The 24,596-nt window shown below is 33.1% G+C and overlaps 1 pseudogene; it reads left to right on the top strand.

Annotated features, from left to right (window-relative positions):
- Positions 1-1,808: 1,808 nt before the first annotated feature.
- LOC114744873 (lysine--tRNA ligase, cytoplasmic-like) lies at positions 1,809-16,412 on the top strand (annotated as a pseudogene).
- Positions 16,413-24,596: the final 8,184 nt, after the last annotated feature.

Below are 24,596 nucleotides of genomic sequence, written 5' to 3'. Positions count from 1 at the left end.
ATATTTATTTTTCTTTTTATCAAGTCCTTATAAGTTCATTTTATTTTTAATTAAGTCCCTGAATTTTTTATTCTTTATTTTATGAATTCTAATAGTACTATTATATAAACATAAAATAGTATATATTATTTAATATTAGTTTATAAACAATAATATTCTAACGATATTGAATTATTATAATGATTTTAATTTTTTCAGCAAAAAAATTAATTGTTCTAAAAATTTTTCCTGAATTACTTTTTATTACATAATTATTAATTTAATTTACTTATTAATATTTTATATTTCATTATTAATCTATTTAATTAAGCTTATATTTAATTAATAAATAAAAATTAAAACTACATGGACCTGATTAAAAATTTAATGAAATTATAAGGATTTAATTAAAAGAAAAATAAATACAAGGACCTAATTAAAAAAAGGTAAAAGTATAAGGATCTAATAAAAAGAAAAAAAACTATAGGGACCTGATTCAAAATTCGTTGAAACTATAAGGACTTGCGGATTAATTAACCCAATATAATATAATACTTATTGTTAAGTAAATGAAATACATATTTAAAATTATTTTAATTTATAATAAAAAATCTCCTAGCACGGGCTATAGGGATTGATTTTGATTTTAAAAATATCAAACGCGCATCAAAAGTTTAAATGCTTTCTAATTAGCGGACTTTGCAATCCAACTAACACTAAATGAATTTTAAAAGAAATTTTTAAGGGTACAAATGCAATTTTATCCTATCTTATTTTTACGGTATACTCAATATCTGCTTTTTTTAGTAGTGTAATTTTATTTATGATTTTTTGTGTAATCTTACCCTTGCTTAAATTGCATAACTAAAAAAATTGGTTTGTTGGGTGCATTCAAGGAATAAAAAATCGCATTGGACATTAAATAGTCAATTGGTTGGATCACGATCAATTTAGAATCAAATTGGTCATATTAAAATAATTTAATTTAATTAAAAATAACATAATATAATAACATTAATAATCACTAATAACAAAATATTACAAGGAAATATAACAATAGTTTGAGTATAACAATAACAAAGTACAACAATATTTAGAATTTTAATCTTTATCATTCACTAATTACTGAAATTAATAATCATTGATACCGAAAAGATAATTAAAATTATTTCAAATCTATAGTGATTAAGATATTAAGAATTGAAAGAGTAAAAATAAGACTAATAGTAGTATAATCATTCAAACCAATTTATCATCAGTTCACACTGGTTTTTATGGGTTTTCATTGGTCTTCTCTCGATTAGACCGGTTTAATATTAGTTTAACTCCTACCTCCCGATTCACCAATTTTTCGGTTGAACCAACCAGTTCGGTATAATTTTTTTTTTCCCTAGATGCGAATGAAAAATAAGATTAAAGATAAAATTGCACATTTACACATTTTTTAAAATACAAGGATGTAATTCGAAGAGTTATGTCAAAAGAATATTTTTACCAACGGGGTTAGGTTTAGTGAAAGCGGCTAGTGCCCTCGTGGTGAACCAAAATTTGAATTATTGCTGGGAGAGGTGCTCACATTAAGTGCCGGAAATATCTCCAATATGATTGTTTTCAATAAGAAGATACTTATACTTACCAAAAAAAGATATTTTTAATTTAAAGAAATTACGTTTTGATTTTTTAAAAAAAAAATACATATACACACAGAGTAGAAACATATCCGTCCAGTCAGTTAGAGTATCAGCAATAGGAATTAACCTTAATTTTAAAAACAGTAGGGGCCTCGTTTATATATGAGCCTGACAATGAACTGGTGAAGCCAGTTTCAACTTAAACCCTTATTTGTTAGTTGTAACGGGTAAGCTGATATTGCTGCGCAACGCTCCCTTGTTCCTCGTGGTCACAGAATCGTTTCGCCGCCTCGGACTCGACTATGGCAACTTCATCGGAGCAGCCGGTTCCCACCTCCGGTGAAACCATCAGCAAAAAGTGAGTGCTACTGAACTCGGTCCGCTCGTAATTTGGGTTTATCGTCTTGCTTGATGTGGTTTCGTGGTTTTCCTTACAGTGCATTGAAGCGGGAACTCAAGAACAAACAGAGGGAAGAGGAAAGAAAGCGCAAGGAGGAGGAGAAGGCCAAGAAGGTACTCATTTCTCTGAAACTCCAGGAATCTGTAATTATTTCTGTGCTTCTGGATAATTTTGATTACTGCTTCTGCGAGATGGGCCTATAGCACGAGTCTCAGTAGATGCTTTGTTGGATAGTTTCTCCGACTGTATTCTTTGACTTCTTGCATTAGATATGGATTCTCCGTTTTCTTTGTGATTTAACGCTATGTAACCCCTTTCCCTTTTAAAAAGTTTTTCCTTTACGGGGTGGGTATTGATTAAAAAGGCTTTTTTCTCTTAGACATGCCAGAATATTTTTGTGATTATGCCTCTGCATTTTAATAGTGGATGAGCTAATTAGGACATCTTAACATGAATAAAATTTATATTGTATTTTCAGGCAGCTGAAATGCAAAGTGCCCAATCTAATAAAGCTGCTTCTGCTGATGACGAGGATATGGACCCAACGGTAAAGTTCTGCTCTTGGCACTACGGTATTTCCAAATGTACTATCATATGAAACCTTCATTTGTTTTCCCGGCAGCAATACCTTGAGAATCGACTGAAGTATCTTGCAGCTGAGAAGGCTGAAGGAAAAAATCCTTATCCACACAAATTTGCTGTCTCTATGTGTATTAGCGAGTACATTGATAAATATGGGGGGATGGGCAATGGGGAGCATCTTGAGGACATCTCTGTATCTTTGGCTGGTAATGACATTTTTATTTTCATTGTCATTTTCTTATGGATCTTTTATGCTTTATTTATTGATGTATTGATTCAACATGTTCTGCATTTTCAGGACGAATCATGCAGAAACGATCTTCTGGTGCAAAGCTAGTCTTTTATGATCTGCATGGTGGTGGTTCAAAGGTCCAGGTTATGGCTGATGCAAGGCATGTCACGTTTTCCCCTGTACTTAAGATCAAATATTTTGAGAAGTTAAAAGGGCGTAAGATAGTGAAATCTTGATAGGCATCCTTGATCTCTGAACGCATATGTTGCTGACTTATCTTGGGATGAAGGGAGAATAATATAGTCAACAGAGCATGCCTGGCACCAGTAACAAATTGAAGCGTCCTTCATTTGCCTTGCCCATCACTGAAAGAAAAACTATTTAATATTGATGTGTAATTTTCAGTTGCTTGATATGTTGTTGGACCATGCCATACGAGCTGGATTCTCTACTCACATGTTAAATGATATATTGGGGGGAAAATATAAGATCATATGTCATGGAAGTTCGGTCGTATGTTTCTCAATCATTAGGACGTAAATTGCATGAAGCCTCTTGTTAGTTTGAGTAGTAGTGTTTCAACTAGGACCAACTAGGACTATCATACTTTAATTTCATGCTATATTTTTCACTTCAATGTGATTGTTCTTAGCATTTGTTTCTCTGCTAAATTAGACAATAGACAATAGATCAATAAAGCAACTTGGTGGCAGTATGGTGCTGTCTAATAATGGTAACTATTTTTCTAAATTTAGAAAAAAATTGCCTATTTAATTACGTTACTGTTTTATTCTCTTTTTATGTCTTCACAGGACTAAAACAGTCCATATTACTGTGGTGCAGGAACTCTGACATGGATGAGGCTGAATTTTCCAAGTTCCATTCCAATGTGAAGCGTGGTGATATTGTTGGTATCACTGGCTTTCCAGGTTCGAGATACAACGTCTTTCAATTTGCTCCAGTATTTCTCGTTTTGAGTTGGGGCTGGGGTGGGGCTATTGATTTCCTTAATTTTTAGGTATAAATTCAGTGAATTTCCTTTTTTTTCTTTTTTAAGTAGTGGTTTTTTGTTTTCTCATAAAATTCTCTCACTCTTTATCCTCCCCTAGCAAATATACTTGCTTAAGTAGAGAAGCTTTTGCTGTCACTGAAAATGTCCTAGTGCGTCACATAGGTATAGCGAAGGAATATTGAGGGTGGTTTCCTATTAGTTTCCTTTCTTCATTAACATGAGATGGTTTTGTTTCATTTCATGTCGTGTAGGTCCTTGAACATTTCTTCTCAGCAATATGCATAATTGCATATTAAATAGCATTTTTTTTTTTAAAACGAGGTAAATGGTGTCAATCAAAGGATAAGGAAAGTTATGCTTGAGCCTTAATTCTTCTAAATCTGTCGATTGCAACATTTTCTCTGAAAGTATTTCCTATTTAGCAAACATGGAATGGCAAGATATCTGTACTTGTGCTTAACAAAGAGGAATAGATGCTTCAAGCAAGGCTTCTTCTCTCTCTCTCTCTCTCAATAAATTGCAATTCTCGTTATATGATTGCACTCTGAATAAACCTCGTTATTTCCATTTTCGTATTCCAGGGAAAAGTAAGAAGGGAGAACTCAGTATTTTCCCCAAGACTTTTATATTGTTGTCCCATTGTCTCCATATGATGCCAAGGCAAAAATCTGCAGCTGCTGCTGATAATGCAAATTTGAAGGTGAATATAATTTCCTTAGATCCTTGATGCTGCTGAGTGCTGAGGTTCATATATGTTAACGTCATTATTTCTTTAATGATATGCAGAAACATGTATGGACACCTGGAAGTTCCAGGAATCCCGAGGCCTACATTTTGAAGGATCAGGTATTTCTGTTTTAAGCTCTTGCTTTGTTCTTTTATCTCCTTCATGTGTCATACCTGTGGTCAGGAAATCATCCTTGTCTCTCTGTGTGTGGTCCCCCAAAGAAATATCAAAAATCCAAAGTGTATATAGGTGGCTGTATAGTAATTTGATATATTTTTATATATCTATCTTGTAGGAAACAAGATATCGACTACGCCATTTGGATTTGATGCTGAATAATGAGGTTCGAGAAATATTTAAGACCAGGAGCAAAGTTATCTCTTACATTAGGAGGTTCCTCGATGACCTTGATTTCTTGGAGGTTTGTTCTCACTCTTAGTGTGCTTAGGCCAACTTCCTTTTTGCTGTTTACCCCCCGTTCATTTACCAACTTTGCCTTCCTCTTCAAGGTTGAAACACCAATGATGAACATGATTGCTGGCGGAGCAGCAGCCCGTCCATTTGTAACACATCACAATGAACTTAACATGAGATTGTTTATGCGAATTGCACCCGAACTCTATCTCAAGGAGCTAGTTGTTGGTGGCTTGGACCGTGTTTATGAAATTGGAAAGCAGTTTAGAAATGAGGGCATAGATTTGACGCATAACCCTGAGTTCACTACATGTGAGTTCTATATGGCTTACGCAGACTATAATGACTTAATGGAGGTTACCGAGCAAATGTTGAGCGGTAAGATTTTGTTCATCTCTATCTTGGCACATTCTCTTCAAGTCACCTGGTTGATCTCCTGACGTGAAACCTTCAAATAGGTATGGTTAAGGAACTGACGAAGGGAAGCTATAAAATTAAATACCATGCAAATGGGATAGACAAGGATCCAATTGAGATTGACTTTACTCCACCTTTCAGGTAAATCTTGTATATTGATGGTCAACAATTTTGGCAATTAATTTTTTTTGTTAATCGATTCATTTGGATATTTTGTTTTTAACAGAAGGATCGACATGATAGAGGAGTTGGAGAAAATGGCAGGCCTAAGTATTCCCAAGGACTTATCCAGTGAAGAAGCTAATAAATATCTGAAGGATGCATGTTTGAAGTTTGACATCAAATGCCCTCCACCTGAAACAACAGCTCGTTTGTTGGATAAAGTAATCTGCTTGTGACCTTGTCATTGTTGCATGAATTATGATTCCACGATTTTCTGGCAAAATTTTTATACTGACACTAAGCATCGGTTGCATTTTAAATGTGTCCTAGGGATGGTTTTAAGTCTTGATGCTGATGAATCGACAATTAAAAGAACTTGATAAGAATTCAAATAGTGGAAAGAATATTTCTTCTAATGTATTTTGGATCTGAAAATGATATAGGCTAGATATTTGCCCAATAAGTAGTTCATACTCATTAACATTCTTTCCTTCCACCATGAAAAAGAAATGGAAAAAAAATAGTGGGATAAAAGTGTATGTCTGCATTTTACTTTTTAGCCTGTGGAACAAGTGGTTGCTGCCATGATACAACGTGATAATTTTATTACATATTCTTTCAATTATTAAGCTCTAGCATCTCAGTAGTTTAGAACTGTGACACCAATGAGTTCATGTGAGATTGGAAGCTCCATGTCTACTCTATTATTGCTTGCTTGTGTTTTATACATGCACATATTGTTCCGGGTACCTTAATGCATATTGGACTGTACAAGTTTTTTATGTGATGCTATATCTATCATGTTGTAGCTTGTGGGCCACTTCTTGGAGGAAACGTGTGTGAATCCTGCATTCATCATAAACCATCCAGAGATAATGAGTCCTTTGGCAAAGTGGCACAGATCAAAACCTGGCTTGACCGAGCGTTTCGAATTGTTTGTTAATAAACATGAAGTTAGTCTCTTAACTTTTGGTGAATAATTTTGAACTGAACATGTTAACGGCAATACAACTGATGCCTCGTGATTCTTTTCAGCTATGCAATGCATACACTGAATTGAATGACCCAGTAGTACAACGCCAGCGATTCGCTGAACAGCTCAAGGTATTGAGATATGATATAGTAATGTGTTGTGCAGAATTGTTTGTTTAGAATGAATGGCAATTTTTTTTTCCGAATTCTACTGAAAAACATTTTCAAAATATGTGCTTTGAATTTCAGGATCGGCAATCCGGTGATGATGAAGCAATGGCCTTGGATGAAACATTTTGTACGGCTTTGGAGTACGGTTTGCCCCCAACTGGTGGTTGGGGTTTAGGTATTGATCGGCTGACCATGCTGCTGACTGATTCACAGAATATTAAGGTTCTTGGCCTACCTCTCTTCCCCCTTTTGTCTTTGCAATCACTTATTTCTGACAATGTTTAATGTTTTTGGGGCATACAGGAGGTTCTCCTCTTTCCTGCCATGAAACCTCAAGATTGAACATTCTAAGGTTTGTTCTCTCATCTCATCTGAGTGAAAAACCCTTTTATAGAAGTATCGTGCTTCTAGAATCAGGCTGCGAAGTATGTGTTTTTACCGCATTTGGAGCTTTTTCTGCCAGTGAAGTAAGGATTTTACGCTGCATAATGTGTATCAACTGAATACCTTTTTCTTTTTGGTTTCAGTTTTCGCTGGTGTTTGAAGGTGAAGAAAATGATGGGGACGGAATTGAGAGAAATGAAAATGAGAAATTAAAAGTGATGCTGGCTATTATTTATTTAAATTCAGACACAGGCCATCCACAGTTTGAGAATTTCAACGAGTGTAAGATCTGTAAAATGACTTGACGTTGCCATTTTGAAGTTTAATTTGTATCTTTTTAGTTTAATTTATTGATACAAGCGTGTTTAAGTCATGCTTGTGCTTGTCAACGTTATAATTTAGTCCTCCGGCGGATGGATGTCATATTTGAGTAGAATATATTGCGTGGGTTTCCTTTTTTCGCCCGAGATTTTGCATGGTTTTACTTCCATCTTTACGAAGCTCGCTACACACAGACACACACATTTTCTTAGGGGCCAGAAAAAACGTTGTTCTGAAAGTAATGGCAGCCAGCTTTCAAGGCTGGCCGACACTTGTCTATTAATATGATAGTGAGAAAAATTCTGTTATGCAATGAGATGCTCTGGTTCTTTTTCTATGATAAAGTTTTAAAGCTATATTTAGAGATCCCAATACGGGGCAAAGTGTGGTATTTTTTTTAATTTGATATTACTTCTGGTTTTTTTTAATGTCAGAGGCTGTTTGATTTTTATCGTGGTCCTGTATATAAGATTTTAATCTATTTTTTTATATTTATTCTTTTTTTAAAGATAGTCTTTGTAATAATATTGGTTCTAACAAATACATTTGATGAGTAAGGATATTTTAATAAAGATAATATCTATTTATTATAAACAACTAACTTAATTAGTTTTTTTTAATCTATTTAAATTAGTTAACTAATTTTTATATTAATTAAGGATTGGAGGTAGTATTTTTTAATTAAAAGGATTAAATATTCAACATCCTACTTAAGTAGAGTTCTTATGCTATTAACCTCCAAAACCAGTGACCATTTAATGTCACTTATAGAGAAGTTTTCATGCTACTCCTCCGGTCTTTAATATAGGAACCAATTGTTGAGTTGGTTTTGGTTTTAAATATAAGATTCATTTCTCATATTTATCAATTTTCTCTAAATTACCCCTATGAATACTCCTTCAACTATAATTAAATAGAAGAGGGAGAGGGGTATTAAGAAAGATGATTATGATGTTTTAGAAAAAATGTGTCACTTTTCTTATAATTAACTAACTTAATTAAATTTCTTAATCTAATCAAATTAGTTAAATAGGTCTTATATTAAGGATCGGGGAAGTATTAAATTTTAAGACTACTGGTAACTGCCAGTAGTTGACGAACCATGAATTCCTGGATGTTGTTGCCCCGGGGGGGGAGGAAAGAATTCCTGGATAATGCGATTATCAATCTTTTTTGTTTTTTTTGGACTGAAGTGATTATCAGTCTTAGGGAAGGATAAAATTGGAAAAAAATTTGGTACTGAAAAATTATTATTTGTTATATTTACAAGAATTCAAATTTAAAATCGTGTGAGAACGGCCAAAACTTTTTTCATACGACGCTTCTAATTATAAGATTTCGTTTATAAAAACAAGGTTTTATAATTAAAACTAAAAGTATTTTTTTTTTATGTTTAAGAATATCAACAACTATTCATTTTTATGACATTTGTTCATATCTAGAGTGTTTTGATCATGTTTTTTTAAATGAGGTTTTATAATTAAGATCAGAAGTATTATTTTTTTATGTTTAAGAATATCAACTACTATCATTTTTATGACATCTATTCATATCTAGAGTGTTTTGATCACGTTTCTATTCTAATCTTTCGCGATACTTTCTTACTTTCAAGGAGTTTTCGTGTAGTGAGAAATTGCTATTGTAATTTTTTTGTTTTTTGCTATAAAAAGTTTAGGTGAATTGGATTCTTAAGGCTCACTAGAATCAAGATATACCTCCGAGCTTAAGGACTGCTTATAAAAATACTTACAAATCATTATTGGTTATTAAACTTGTATTTTGATTGAAACATAAAAATTCATCAGACTTTATTCAGCTTTCATTGAAATTTATATAATTCTTTAATGTTGTCCAATTTCAAATATATGAGGACCGCTCACAAATTTGGACCAGCTCAGCCTTGTCCAAAGCCCAAAAGAAAATGCATTCTATTTTGTTTCATATATTATACGTTAGTGTCTGGTAAATATATATATATATACTCCTCCGGTCCTTATTATAAGACCCAATTTGACTTTTTATTTGGTCCTAATTATAAAATCCAATCCATTTTGTCTCTTATATTTATGCATTTTTTTCCAAGATAATCCTTCTAATAATGATAGTTTTAGCCAATATACTTAATTAGTAAGGATATTTTAGGAATGACAACACTTATTTATTATAAATAACCAACTTAACTTACTTCTTTAATCTCCTCAAATAAGTCAATTGGGTCTTATAATTAGGACCGGAGGAGTATATATATATTATACGTTAGTGTTATCTTACACCTATAATGTTTTACATTAAAAAAATTAAAGAAAAACAAAGCTGACATTTGATTTACCAGTTCATGTTCTAATTCTATAGTCTAATAAGTTCTATTTGATAATTCTACATCTATCTAATATTATTCTACTATGTTAATTGACCGTTGCCCCCGAAAAATAATTATTCTAGTTCACTAAACAAAATATTATTTAACATAAACTTGCTCACACAAATACAGACAATTTTTTTTTTTTCATTTCACTCTTTTCTTTATATGATAATGCCCTCATAGGAGCCAATTTCATTTTCGATATAAACATGGTTAATCCCTAAGTCATTTAATTTGACTAACTTGATATTCATTTTAGTAGCTTTGAGCATGTTGGTCATAATTTTTTTTTTTTAAAAAAAGGGTTGAACCACGAGAAACCATAAGGCCTGCCTCAACATGATTGATATAATTAATTAAACCTATGCTATAAAAAAAAATTAATTAAACCTCAGCTATGAGCCTATGATATTTTTGTTAGGATTAAGAAGTCTTAGTTGCCAAGATGGTTCATTAGGTCTTTGCAAACTTGATGTCATTTATTGATTCAACACATCTAGATGAAAAATAATAAATTTCAGTTTCAAACTCAGCATTTTCTCTTGTCCAATTTTATCCTACACGAGACTTTTTTTCCCCTTCAAATTTTCACTAATATTTAACTCATATATGAAATAGAGTATAAAAATATGGCTTAATGATCTAGTGGCATCATTTATTTTCATTTGATTGTCATATTAGTATTTTAGAAATCTAAGGTATATATTGGACACAAGAGTGATACCTCAGAATTTCCTAATCTAAATTAACATCTATAATTCCCAATATTCACAAGTGAGATAACAAATTCGTCCCTAAATTCATTTTAGATGGTAAGAGTTTGAAAGTTTCATGAAGAAATAAACTCTCATAATTCATCCAATAATTGAATATTTTTCTCTATATATTTTGTTTAGTCTACCTTGCTTGGAAATGATAATGACGTGTCAAAGCCAAATAATCTATCAAATACATATAAAAAAATTGGTTTTGATTGGCAGCATCACCTTGTTTGCTAATGCATATTATATGGATTAATAAATTAGAACCTCATTTGCCTTTCACATTATTAAACGTAGTAGGTCTATAATGGATATTGGAATATATTATGAATAGAATTAGCAAGTGGGAAAAAGATGATGTGGTGGGAAAATGGGTCGTTGAAAGAAAAAATGGATACATTAATAAAATGCAAAGTTGTCACTTTTTTTTTTTTTTTTAAATTGCATACAATCAAACACACTCGCGCATAAACTCGTATTAATGTCATGCTCGCGTTTGAGACTTCATCCAAGGGTGATAGGTAACGCTACCATCAGGGCAACCTGTGGTTAACTATGACTATGGCAGTCACCACATAATTGACCATGATTTGCATTAAAACATATCAATGTAGAACTGAGTGTATTTTGTAAACCACATTACTTCGAAAGTTGTTATTTTGCATGTATCTGAGTTACAGCTTCAAAAGTTTTTCCGCATGTTTTGCATTCAATTTATATTTGATTCATTATTATTAGCGCTCACAATTGTTTTAGCAATGCGTTAGGTGCCTAATTCTTTAACAGTTGAAGGCAGTTGCTTCTGCAGTTAATATATTCTCTCCTTCCTCGTTGACTATGGCAACTTCATCGTTACAGTGATGAGTTGAATCGGGAACTCAAGAACAAGCAAGAGGGAAGAGGAAAGAAAGCGCAAGGAGGAGGAGGCCAAGAAGTTACTCAATTTTGTGGAACGCCAGAAAAAGCTGTAATCATTTCTCTGCTTCCGGATGATAAACTTCGACTGCTGCTTCACCGAGATGCTACTGATTTTGATTTTGATTAGCGCTAATAGATATGGATTTTCCGTTTTCTTTGTGATTTGACGCCATATAATCCTTTTTCCTTTACCTGGTGGGGATTAATATAAGCGCTTTATTTCTCTCTCAGACATGCCAGAATATTATGTGATTATACCTCTGCCTTTTGATAGTGGATCAGCTAGTTAGGACATCTTAACATAAATAAAATTTATGTTTGTGTTTTCAGTCAGCTGAAATGCAAAGTGCCCAATCTAATAAAGCTGCATCTGCTGATGATGAAGATATAGACCCAACGGTAAAGTTCTCCTCTTGTTACTACTATTTGTGAATGTACTATCATATGAAACCTTCATTTGTTTTCCCGGCAGCAATACCGTGAGAATCGGCTGAAGTATCTTGCAGCTGAGAAGGATGAAGGAAAAAACCCTTATCCACACAGATTTGCTGTCTCTATGTGTATTAGTGAGTACATTGATACCTATGGGGGGATGGGCAATGGAGAGCATATTGAGGACACATCTGTGTCTTTGGCTGGTAATGACATTTTTATTTTCTGTTATTTTCTTATGCGTCTTTAATGCTTTATGTAATGATGTGTTTGATTCTACATGTTCTGCATTTCCAGGACGAATCATGCAGAAACGGTCTTCAGGTGCAAAGCTTGTCTTTTATGATCTGCATGGTGGGGGTTCAAAGGTCCAGGTTATGGCTGATGCAAGGCATGTAACGTTTTGCTCTTTACTTAAGATCAAATATTTTGAGACGTGAAAATGTTATAGGATAGTGAATCTTGGGAGCCATCCTTTCCTTGATTTCTGAACTCATGTTAATGACTCATCTTGGGATGAAGGGAGAGCAACGTACTGAACGGAGCCGTCAACAGATAAAAATTGAAGCGTTCTTCATGTTTTTCCTATAGCTAAAGGAAAAATTATTTAACATTGATGTGGAATTTTTCAGTTTCTTGACCTTGATATGTTGTTGTCCCAAGCAAGCTAGCTTCTTTACTACCACTGCACATGTTAATTCATTATTAACAATTTAACTACGTTAGAATTGTATTCCCCTGCAATTTTCTTCTCCATGCTGCTGCTGCTGCATGATCTTTAGTTGACGGAGTTTCCATTTTTAATTCGTTTGGTGGGCAATTTTCTTATGTGTGGATTATGTTTTTTCTATATGATTCTCTCCATTCTTTTTTAGTATCTTAACAGGACTAAAACTGCCCATATTACTGTGGTGCAGGAACTCTGAAATGGGTGAGGCTGAATTTTTCAAGTTCCATTCCAATGTGAAGCGTGGTGATATTGTTGGTGTCACTGGCTTTCCAGGTTCGGGAGGCAACGTCTTTCAGTTTGGTCCACTATTTCTCGTTTCGTTTTGGGGTCGGGGTGGGGGACTAATTTGTTTTTCTTTTTGGGTTATTGGTTTTTCCTTAATTTTGATGTATAAATTCAGTGCATTGCATCACCCCCCCCCCAAAACCCCGGGTCAATGTGGGTTTTTTTTCCCTCCTCATAAAATTATCTCTTACTCCTTATAGTTTGCACTCCACCAGCAGATGTAGTTTCTCTGAGGAGAGAAGCTTTTGCTGTTATTGAAAATGTCTTAGTACGTACGTCACAGAGCAACAAAACACAGAGCAAAGGAATATTCTGAGGATGATTTGCTATTAATTTTCTTTCTTCATTAACATGAGATGGTTTTGTTTCATTCCATGCCTTGTAATCCCTGACATTCCTTGATATCTGCATAGTTACATGTTAAATAGCGTTTAAAGCAAATCTTATCAATCAGAGAATAAGAAAGTTATGCTTGAGCCTTACTGTTAAGACATCTTCAAAATCATGTCAAGCGCAACAATTTCTCTGAAAGTAATTCCCATTTGGCAAGCAAGGAATGGCATGGTATCTGTACTTGTGTTTAACGAAGAGGAATGGATGCTTGAAGCAAGCTGTGAACGATGTCACTTTTTTATTGCAAAAAATAATGTCAGATTTAATCGGATGATGTGACTGGGAGTGAAGTGAGAGTGAAAGATGAAGTAAATTCGTTCTAACCAAGAACAAGTTTTTCACAATTTTAAACTTGTTCCCACAGAGAATAATTTTAAATATAGTATTTGGGTAAATTCCTTTCACCATATGGGATTCTAGTACTATTTTACTGTTCATAATATTTTGGTAAAGTGCCCTTATTTTTGTGTGTGTCTGTGTTTTTTTTAAATTACAATTCACGTAATCTGATTGCACTCTGGATAACTTCTCATTTTTTCCTTTTCTGTATTCTAGGGAAAAGTAGGAAGGGCGAACTTAGTATTTTCCCCAAGACTTTTATATCGTTGTCCCCTTGTCTCCATATGATGCCAAGGCAAAAATCTGATAATGCAAATTTGAAGGTGAATATAATCTCCTCAAATCTTTAATGCTGCTGAGGTTCATATATTTTAACATCGTTATTTCTTTAATGATATGCAGAAACATGTGTGGACACCTGGAAATCCCAGGAATCCTGAAGCCTACATTTTAAAGGATCAGGTATTGTTTTTTTTTTTTTTTTCCCTTTTGGAAGCTCTTGATTTGTTCTGTCATCTCCTTTTATATACCATACTCGTGGTCAGGAAATCATCCTTGTCTCTGTGTGTGTATAGGTGGGTGCATATAACTTGAATACATTTCATATATCTCTTCTGTAGGAAACAAGATATCGACTCCGCCATTTGGATTTGATGCTGAATAATGAGGTTCGAGAAATATTTAAGACCAGGAGCAAAATTGTTTCTTACGTTAGGAGGTTCCTCAATGACCTTGATTTCTTGGAGGTTTGTTCTCGCTCTTAGTGTGCTTAGACCAACTTCCTTTTTGCTGTTTTCCCCCTTTCATTTACCAACTTTGCCTTCCTCTTCAAGGTTGAAACACCAATGATGAACATGATTGCTGGTGGAGCAGCAGCCCGTCCATTTGTAACACATCACAATGAACTTAACATGAGATTGTTTATGCGAATTGCACCCGAACTCTATCTTAAGGAGCTAGTTGTTGGTGGCTTGGACCGTGTTTATGAAATTGGAAAGCAGTTTAGAAATGAGGGCATAGATTTGACGCATAACCCTGAGTTCACTACATGTGAGTTCTATATGGCTTACGCAGACTATAATGACTTAATGGAGGTTACCGAGCAAATGTTGAGCGGTAAGATTTTGTTCATGTCTATCTGGCACATTCTCTTCAAGTCACCTGGTTGATCTCCTGACGTGAAACCTTCAAATAGGTATGGTTAAGGAACTGACGAAGGGAAGCTATAAAATTAAATACCATGCAAATGGGATAGACAAGGATCCAATTGAGATTGATTTTACTCCACCTTTCAGGTAAGTCTTGTATATTGATGGTCAAGAAATTGTGGCAATAAACTGTAATTTTCATTAATTGATTCATTTGGATGTTCTGATGTCTGCAGAAGGATCGACAAGATAGAGGAGTTGGAGAAGATGGCAGGCCTAAGTATTCCCAAGGACTTATCCAGTGAGGAAGCTAATAAGTATCTGAAGGATGCATGTTTGAAGTTTGACATCAAATGCCCTCCACCTGAAACAACGGCTCGTTTATTGGATAAAGTACTCTCCTTATGACCTTGTCATTGTTGCATGAATTTTGATTTCACGATTCCCTTTTCCGGCGAAATTTTTAAACTGACATTAAGCATATCAGTTGTGTTTTACATGTGCCTAGCCAGGGGATAATTTATGTCTTGATGCTGTTGAATCCACAATTAAAGAACATGATAAGAATTCAAATAGTGGGAAGAACATTCCTTCTACTGTATTTTGGATCCGAAGATGATATAGGCTAGATATTTTCCCAAAAGTAGTTAATACATTCTTTCCTGCCACCAATAAGGGGGTAAAAAGTCTCTTTGTGCTTTTTACTTTTTAGTTCGGGAAACAAGTGGTTGTTGCCATGACAAAGTATAACACTTTTATTGCACAGTTTCTCAATTATTAAACCCCACCATCTCAATAGGCATAGGTCAGAATTGTGACATCAATGGGACCATGTGAGATTGGAAACTGTACAGGTATACTCTATTATTGCTTATTTATGTTTTTTACCTGTACATATTGTTCTGGAATTCTTAATCAATATCGAACTGTGTCTTAATTCTAATGTGATGCTATGTTTATCATATTGAAGCTTGTGGGTCATTTCGTGGAGGAAACGTGTGTGAATCCTGCATTCATCATAAACAGTCCCGAGATAATGAGTCCTTTGGCGAAGTGGCACAGATCAAAACCTGGCCTGACTGAACGTTTTGAATTGTTTGTTAATAAACATGAAGTTAGTCTCTGAACTTTTGGATAATAATTTTGAATCGAACATGTTGGCGGCAATACAATTAAAGCTTCACATGACTCTTACTTTTCAGATATGCGATGCATACACTGAATTGAACGACCCAGTAGTACAACGCCAGTGATTTGCTGAACAACTCAAGGTATTTGACATATGATATGTGATATACTGATGTGTTTGTATCAGTATTGTGTGTTTATTAGAATGCTTTTGGATTTCAGGATCGGCAATCAGGTGATGATGAAGCAATGGGCTTGGATGAAACATTTTGTACTGCTTTAGAGTACGGTTTGCCTCCAACTGGTGGCTGGGGTATGGGCATTGATAGGCTGATCATGTTGCTGACTGATTCACAGAATATCAAGGTTCTTGTCTCTCTCTCCCCCCCCCCCCCCAAACCCTTTTGTCTTTGAAATCACTGATTGCTTACAGTGTTTAAATGTTTTGCGATAAACAGGAGGTTCTCCTCTTCCCATCCATGAAACCCCAAGATTGAACATTCTAAGGTTTGTGCTATTACCTCATCTGATTAAGTGAAAAGCTCTTTTCTGTCAGTGATGTAAGGATTTCACTCTGCAAAATGTATATGCATTAAATACCCTTTCCTTTTTGGTTTCATTTTTTGCTGGTGTTCGGGATTAAATGTGAAGAAAATGATGTGGATGGAATTAGGAGAAATGAAAATGAGGAATTATAAGTGATGTTGGCTATTATTTTCTTGAATTCATATACAGACGCCCCCCCCAAATTTTTTGAGAATTTCAACGAATGTAAGATCTATAAATTGAACGGAGGTTGCCGTTTTGAAGTTTAATTAATTGATGCGAGCGTGTTTTAGTTATGCTCATGCTTATCTAATACTCCCTCCCCCCCGGGTTTTTATTAGGAGAGACTAATAAATAATTTACTCATACTAATAAAAACAGTTCAAAGCATTAAATTTGTCATAAAATTAAGTGATTTTCGATATTATTCTCATTAACTACACTGAATTTCTAAATCATATGAATTTCTACTCTCTCATTACCTTATTAATATGGGCATATAAGAAACAAAATATTTAATACTCATTAAAACTATCATAGAGTCTCATAAAAAGGGTCAAAAATATTTTTCTAAAAAGATCTTATAATAAGAATCAAAGGGACTAATAGAACAGTGAAAAGATTCTATTATTGTTATACATTGAGATACTTGCTCCTGTTCTTATTGTAGTCTAAAGTTTTAAAGTTATAATTAGTCCTAAATATAGACAAAAAACTATAGTAGTTGTTTTTTTCTCTCAAATAACTCTCTTTAATTACAAGAATGATTCCTGGATATTTTTATTATTAATTTTAGAGGAGGATAAAATTGAAAAATTGCATATTTTTTCTATATGTTTAAGGATGTCAACTACTATTCATTTAAGAACCATGAAGTCAATTAATTTTATCCTATCATTAGTGAATCATAACTGTCTGACTCATAATAATGACATAGCTTTATATCCATTATTAGTGAAATTATTAGTAACTATAACAAGTGTTTCGTATTGTTCCTCACTTCCTTGTGTCAAGATTTTTTTTTTTAAAAAATAACTATTCAAAATGTTACTTGTAATTGTATTAAGCATATTTATTCTCTTTCAGAGCCTCTTAACTTAGTCCATTCACTAGCTGCTGCTGTCAAATTTCCTCGTGAGAACATGAGAGTCTCGACAATTCATATTTGATTTGCAAAATTATGGTATAGAGCTCAGACCTCGAGAACTCAGCTAAACCCTAATGATCAAAGAGTGCAGTTTAATTTCCTCAGGCCCAAAACAAGATTGCAGATAAATCCCCATCAATACTTTAATTGTTTAACACACGTTTGGCTAACCACTCCAAAATCATTTTTTCAAGCAAAGCCAAGGTTTCTGTGATTTCAAAAATGTTAAAAAAATGATTAATGAACTAGAAACTATAGTTTGGAGGGATAAAAACCATGGTTTGAGGGAAAACTGAATTGATCAGCTTTTAAGAAAATCTTCTCTCCAAAACCACTTATTTCCAATCCAAACATGACATTAAAGGTAATCTCCAATCCTATATGGAGCAGTCTTACGTTGTAACGGTCAATAACTTCATTATGATTTATGAATGAAAAGGCATCTTCTTTCTAATTCCTACTTCACATTCATTTATCTTATAACATTTCTCAACTGCATAATTAAATGAAAAGATATATATATATATATATATATGAATCAAGATTCTTTAATGACATGCATTTGCACATGATGACTCTATTCCTTTTTTGTCGCAGGAAAAATGCTGCTACCTCCGGTTTTTAGTATAAGATTTTGTTTAATTTTTATTTTGGGCATAAATATAAGACCCCAATCTACTTTGTTTCTCATATTTATCTTTTTTTTTAAGATAGTCCTTCTGATAATGGTAGTTTTAGATAATAAACTTGATTAGTAAGGATATTTTAGGAAAGACAACACTTATTTATTACAAATAATGAATTAACTTAACTTATTTTCTTAATCTACACAAATTAGTCAATTAGTTCTTATATTTAGGACCGGAGGTAGTACCATGGAAAGAGAGTGTTTCCAAAAGACAATTAAAAAAAACAACTAAAACAACCCAAACCAAGAGCACAACCAACAACTCAGGAGCGAAAACAAGAAGATTATAACAAAAGCTAAGAATAACAACAACAAAAATCAGAAGGGGCAGTACAATTCAATTAGAATAAAACTCAAACAAGCAGCCAGCATGTGTACAATCTTAAATGGTTGGTTGAGTTTGAAGATAAAGAGATGATCCTCATTGGTTTTTTTAACTCCGGCATAATTGAATTGAATGCTTAAAGTTGAATTGAATGAACAATCAGATTAGGACGTAGAGAACGAACCAGTGGAATATCTGACTGATAAAGACAGGCAGAACCAGGAAAAAGAAAAGTGGATGTTATGTGCTCTGCACTTTCCTCAAAAATCATATCTCATTCCACATCCACATTCATTCCTTTCTAGTCCCATTTCTATACCAATAAACATCAATTATTTATTTATTAATAAAGTCCACATATATATGTAGATATAATTAAGAATCTTCCAAGGTTGAAAGATGATAGGCAGAAAAAGAAGGCTGAGGGAGACAGAAAAGAGTGGGCAAAATACAATCAATCACCTTCAAATTTCCTTGCAACCCCATGGAATCATCATCCAAAAATTTCTGACTTCTTTCCTTTTTCTTTCTGTTTGAAAATATTCTATGTATGATAATGATTTTGTAAAGATATTCTAATATGTAATGATGATAATAAATTAATAATGCAATCTTAGGTTGATTTTGGATGAAGATACATCTCCTCACAAGTCACGAACCTTTTTATAGTGGAAGACATGCTTGAATTCCATTCTACATCGACTACTATACTATAATCTATCCGCGCAGTCTATTCCTGTGGACGTCCTTTTCATATTATCACACTTTATTTCACTTTTATTGAAATTTATATATAACTCTTTAATTTTGTCCATCGTCAATTATATATATTAGAGGAGGACCCACAAATTTGGACCAGCTGAATGCACCTTTTCCAAAGCCCAAAAGGAAATGCATGCCTTTCTATCAAGTATATTGTAGTGCTTCTTATACCTATAATGTTATGTTAAAAAAATTTATGGTAGAATAAGCCTGACATTTTGTTTACCAGTTCAGATTACAATTCTATATGTCTAATAAGTTCAATTTAATATATATATATATATATATATTTCAAGTATAATAAAGAATGAACTATCATCATTACTCAATTTTGTTAATTGACTATTGCCCATAAAAAAATAATTCTAGTTGCCTAAACAAAATATTATTTAGTACAAAGTTGGTCATATAAATACATACACGTTTTATTTTCTTTATTTCATTCTTTTCTTTAATTATATGCATGATAATTTCCTCATACGAGCCCAGTTAATTCCATTTTTTACATAAAAAATGCATGGTTAACCACTAAGCCATTTGATGCACTTGGGTCTACCTAACATATCTGGCTCCACACCTAAACATTGCGTCATTTGCTTACCTAGCTTTAAGCAAGTTGGTGTTTTAAAAAAAGGGCTTACGCATGAGAATCCATAAAGCCCACCTCAACATGACTATAACTAACCAAATCTTAGCTCTCATATTGCCATTGTTAAGATTTAGGCCTTCCTTTAAATAAAAAAAAAAGGTCTAAACAACAACTTGTGATCTCGTGGCATCATTTATTTTCACTTAATTATCGTATTAGTGACATTTATAAGTTTAAGTTATGCTCTGAGGACAAGAGTGGAGCGCGTCTAACTTTTCCTCCTAAATAATCAACTATAACTCAGAATTTTCTAATCCAAATCAACATCTCTAATCCCAACATTCACATGTGATCAGTTCCTTATAATTTCATTTAAATGGGAAGAGGTTAAAATTTTCATGAAGAAACGAAAGCACATAATTCATCCACTAATTAAATATTTTTAATGGAAAAAATAAATGCTAACGACTTAAAATTACAAGTGGAATTAAACTCATAATCTCTTACTTTTAAAAAAGCTTTCATACCATTAGGCTATAAAATTATTGGCAATAATTGAATATTAATTCTTCCCTCAACATGTCTTGTTTAATTTCAAAGATAAATTTTTTTAGTCTACCTTGCTTGTGAATGAGATGACGACTCAAACCCAAATAATCAAATGAATTAAATGCATATTAAAAAATGGTTTTGATTGACAGCTCTTTGTTGGCTATTGGATATTATATGATGGATGAATTGATTAGAACCCAATTTTCCTTTCACACTGGAATATGTTAAGAATATGGAATTGACAAGTGGGGGGAAACAAGATAATGTTGTGGACAAATGGGACGTTGAAAGAGAAAATGGATAAATTAATGGTAACATCCAAAGTTGTCCGTAGAGGGATCATCACATAATTGACCATAATTTGCATAAATTAACAATCAGTCATACGTATGAATGTGAATTAATTAACTATAATAGATCATTAATTAACTATATTATCGAAATGTACCACTCTGTTGTTATATATAAATCGCTACCAATCAATACCAATAACAAATAGACGTGGGCGAAGAAGAGCCTTCAGTTCCAATTAATTGCGTACGGAAATAAAAAAAAGTGATTTAAGTAAAGCGACATTCATAATTAACTAATTAATAACAAATACGTGTCCCATGACCTAAGTCTGATAAGATGTAGTTAACTATCAGTACTATCTCATGTTCTTAATATAAGAGCTAATTTGTAGTGCAAAGGACCGGTGATAGTATTATATTTTGTTCAACAACATAGTTAATGAATGAATATTTGACCTGTATGACAATCTAATTGCCTAGAATTAAGCGGGCAGTTCAAATTAAATGTATCTTTATTTTATATTCTGAACCTATTAAATTAAAAAAAACGTAAAATAAGATAGAATATGAATGGTGCAATTATGATGGGTAGAAAGAATCACAGGTAAATCAAACCTGGCGGAAGCCAACCAAAACTCAGATGGATGCAAACCGAAATAGAATCCTCTCCACGTGCATCCCTACTACTCTTATATTGGTTTGTGATGAGTCTGTGTTTAAGGGTTAATGGGTAAATTTACTTTAAAAGTTTTCACTCAAGATTAATGTTGTCTTAAAAAATTTTTGGGTTCAAAATTATTCTGAAAATACTAAAATGGAGCAACGCCGTCATTTTACCGTTAAAACTTTTAACTATAATATTGATATTTTAACTTTCAACGTTAGTTTTTTTTAAGGGGATATGAAACAACATTGCTACATTTTGAAATTTTTGGAACCATATTGAATCTAAGAATACTTTTCGGCTAAGGAAAAATTTTCGAAATAAATTTACAGCCGAGCCGTTTGTTCAATATAATACTTGTGCGGGATACGGAATAAAGAACATTCAAGTGCACACACATATGAAATGGGAAACAATAATATAAGGAAGTGGAAATGTTGAGGTGAAGGGAATGATGGAACAGTGATATGATGCGTTTATATGAATAATAAGCAATAGGGAGACATGAAGAATTGAGAAGGGACCACTTCTGGTCAAAAAAAAAAAAGAGAAGGGACCACCCAAGCCGAAGAGGTCTGTCCTGTCATGTGCTGCAAGCTCAGCCACCACCATCTTTCGGCCGCCAAACACGCTGTCTAGATAACCGGGCCATCTCTCACTCTCGTTTGTGTTACCTTGTGTCAATTAGAACTGGTGGAGGGCTCAACCCGTTAAGAAGTGACGGATTATGTTGATAAAAATTGAAACTGTTTTAAAATGGATTTTTTGGGCCTGTAACTATTAAGACCGAACCAGCGGTTGGTTAACCCGCAAGATTGACGGGCCAGTCCATTTTACTTTTTTAAAAAAAAAATTTTAATTTTTTTTAGCTCAACCAAATAATTTTATATCTTCAGATCATGCCTCCAACCCTATCAATATTTTTTTTGATCTGAACCCTATCAATATTGAGTAATGACTTATGATTGAGTATTTGATAGTGATTTGTGTAGTGACACATTATGTTTGTGACTTTGTGATGTTGTTGATTTGAATTTATGTTTTAATTTGGGATGTTTGTTAAATCATTTAAGATGTCTCATATAATCGCATGTTTAATATTTTGAGATATTTGAAACTTTGGATTCCATGTTTTATTTATAATAATTTTTATTTGTATGTTTCATTTTAAGTATTTAGGAATTTAAGTAGATTTTATTAAAAGAAAAAAAGTTAAAAAAATTTTGAAAAATTGGCAGGTGGACGGGCCTAACCTGCCAACTCACCTTGACAGGTTGGGTTGGAGAAATTCCAGCCTGCCAGAAGTCTGTCCTAAAAAGACTGACTCGTCATCACGAGCTAGCTTGTAACCGGCAGATTAGCCTGCATTACCAGCTCTAGTGTCAATTAATCTGGATTCAAGTCGAGTTCGACCCAAATTGGACGCAGGCATGCCTTCTTCTTCTTCTTTTTGATTTTTTTTTAGTTCATAACAATTAAATTTGTAACTATCTATGCATTCATATGGAGGATGATAGCCCAAAAAAACGTGATAGTATTTTACTAGTAAGTTGTTAGTTGGGATGGTAAGCAGTATTATTATCATAAAGATAAAAATACAAATTCGAATTTTAGAAAACATATTTATTTAGAGAACTTTAATTTTTAACTTTAAAATCATGTATGTTGTGTAATGAGTTTCATTGCTAAGCAGAATGATGAGCATCCAGAGTTCGTCACTGTTATGGTACACCCTGGAATGGAGATAAGTTTCCACTTGTGTTACCTTGTGTCAATTAATCCGGTTCGACCCGAATTGGAGGCAGGCATGCCTTCTTCTTCTTCTTTTAAAAGTTTACAATAATTAAATTTGTAACTATGTGTGCATTCATACGGAGGATGATACCCAAAAATATGTCATAGTATTTTATCAATAAATTATTGATTGAGATGATAAGCAGTCTTACCATTATAAGGATGATAATACAAGTTTAAATCTCAAAAAAGACACATGTTAAGAAGAGAGAAGTTTCCAAGTTGAAAGAAGAGAGAGAGAGATGCGAAGTGATACATTTTATGTTGGCGGCTCCTTTTTTTTTACGGTCTTGAGTTGTTATTTTCCTGTAGTTAGAGTTAATTTTGTGTATTTACGCAAAATTTAAAATGAATTTCCGGCTCATATAATTTGTATAACTATATTCATATATTGACAAAGAAGATATATATAGATCCAATCAAGGTAAATAAAAATTTCTTGGGGATCGATGTCGTAAAATTTAAGTATAGTTATTGAATAAATACAAATCACCTCACATCAATCAATAAAATACTCCTCTGATTCAAAATATAAAATCCTTATACACACTAACATAAAGGTTTTATATTTAGGACCAGAAAAGTAGTATATATATGTGGGTGCGCACGCCATTTGATTATTTCCTGTGTGCCAAGTAGCATAAGATTGTCCACGAAATTTTAGTCAAACCTCTTTCTTTTTCAGTTTGATGTATAAAACCAAAAATTGAATTCCAAATCTCTAATCCTCATCAATCGTTAGGTTTGGAAGGCTCTCATGATTTATCAATTAATATTAATTGTTTTCATTTTTAAATTGTTCCTTCCAATCGCCCCTCCTATTATCAAACATTCTCCTATAAATTAAAGAACAAACTAGTAGCTTCTAGCCAGGCACCACAAATTCTCAGGTTTGACGATTATTTTGATTAGTTTAAATTTTAAGATTAATCTTATTTAACCAGTTGAGATAATCACGACTCATTTTTTTAATTTACCAAATTGCATTGATTTATTATAAGTCATAATTTCAACTATGACGCAATCTCAGAATATTTAAACTTTCTTTTATCAGGGATGATAGTTTCATTAGCGTAACTAATAACTTTAAATTAATTGGATTGAAATGACCAAGAAGAAGCCAAGAAAATTGCATCATGCATTACAAAACTATTTCTCCTTGGCTATCTGTGCAAGAAACAAGCAGCTTCTCAACCTGAAACGAATATCAAAATATTTATGATAATTTATAATAATATTATCATTGTACTAACAAAAGGGCTTAATAATCAACTAATAAAATTATAAAAATAAAGCCAGCCTCTATCGACAATGTTAGATTTTTGGGCTTGGATCC

The sequence above is a fragment of the Neltuma alba genome, unplaced genomic scaffold, assembly GCF_004799145.2.
Source record: "Neltuma alba isolate B1F8T4 unplaced genomic scaffold, ASM479914v2 tig00004466_pilon, whole genome shotgun sequence".
Taxonomy (NCBI): Eukaryota; Viridiplantae; Streptophyta; class Magnoliopsida; order Fabales; family Fabaceae; genus Neltuma; species Neltuma alba.
The sequence above is the reverse complement of the archived record's forward strand: the minus strand, read 5'-3'. Positions and strand labels throughout refer to the sequence as shown.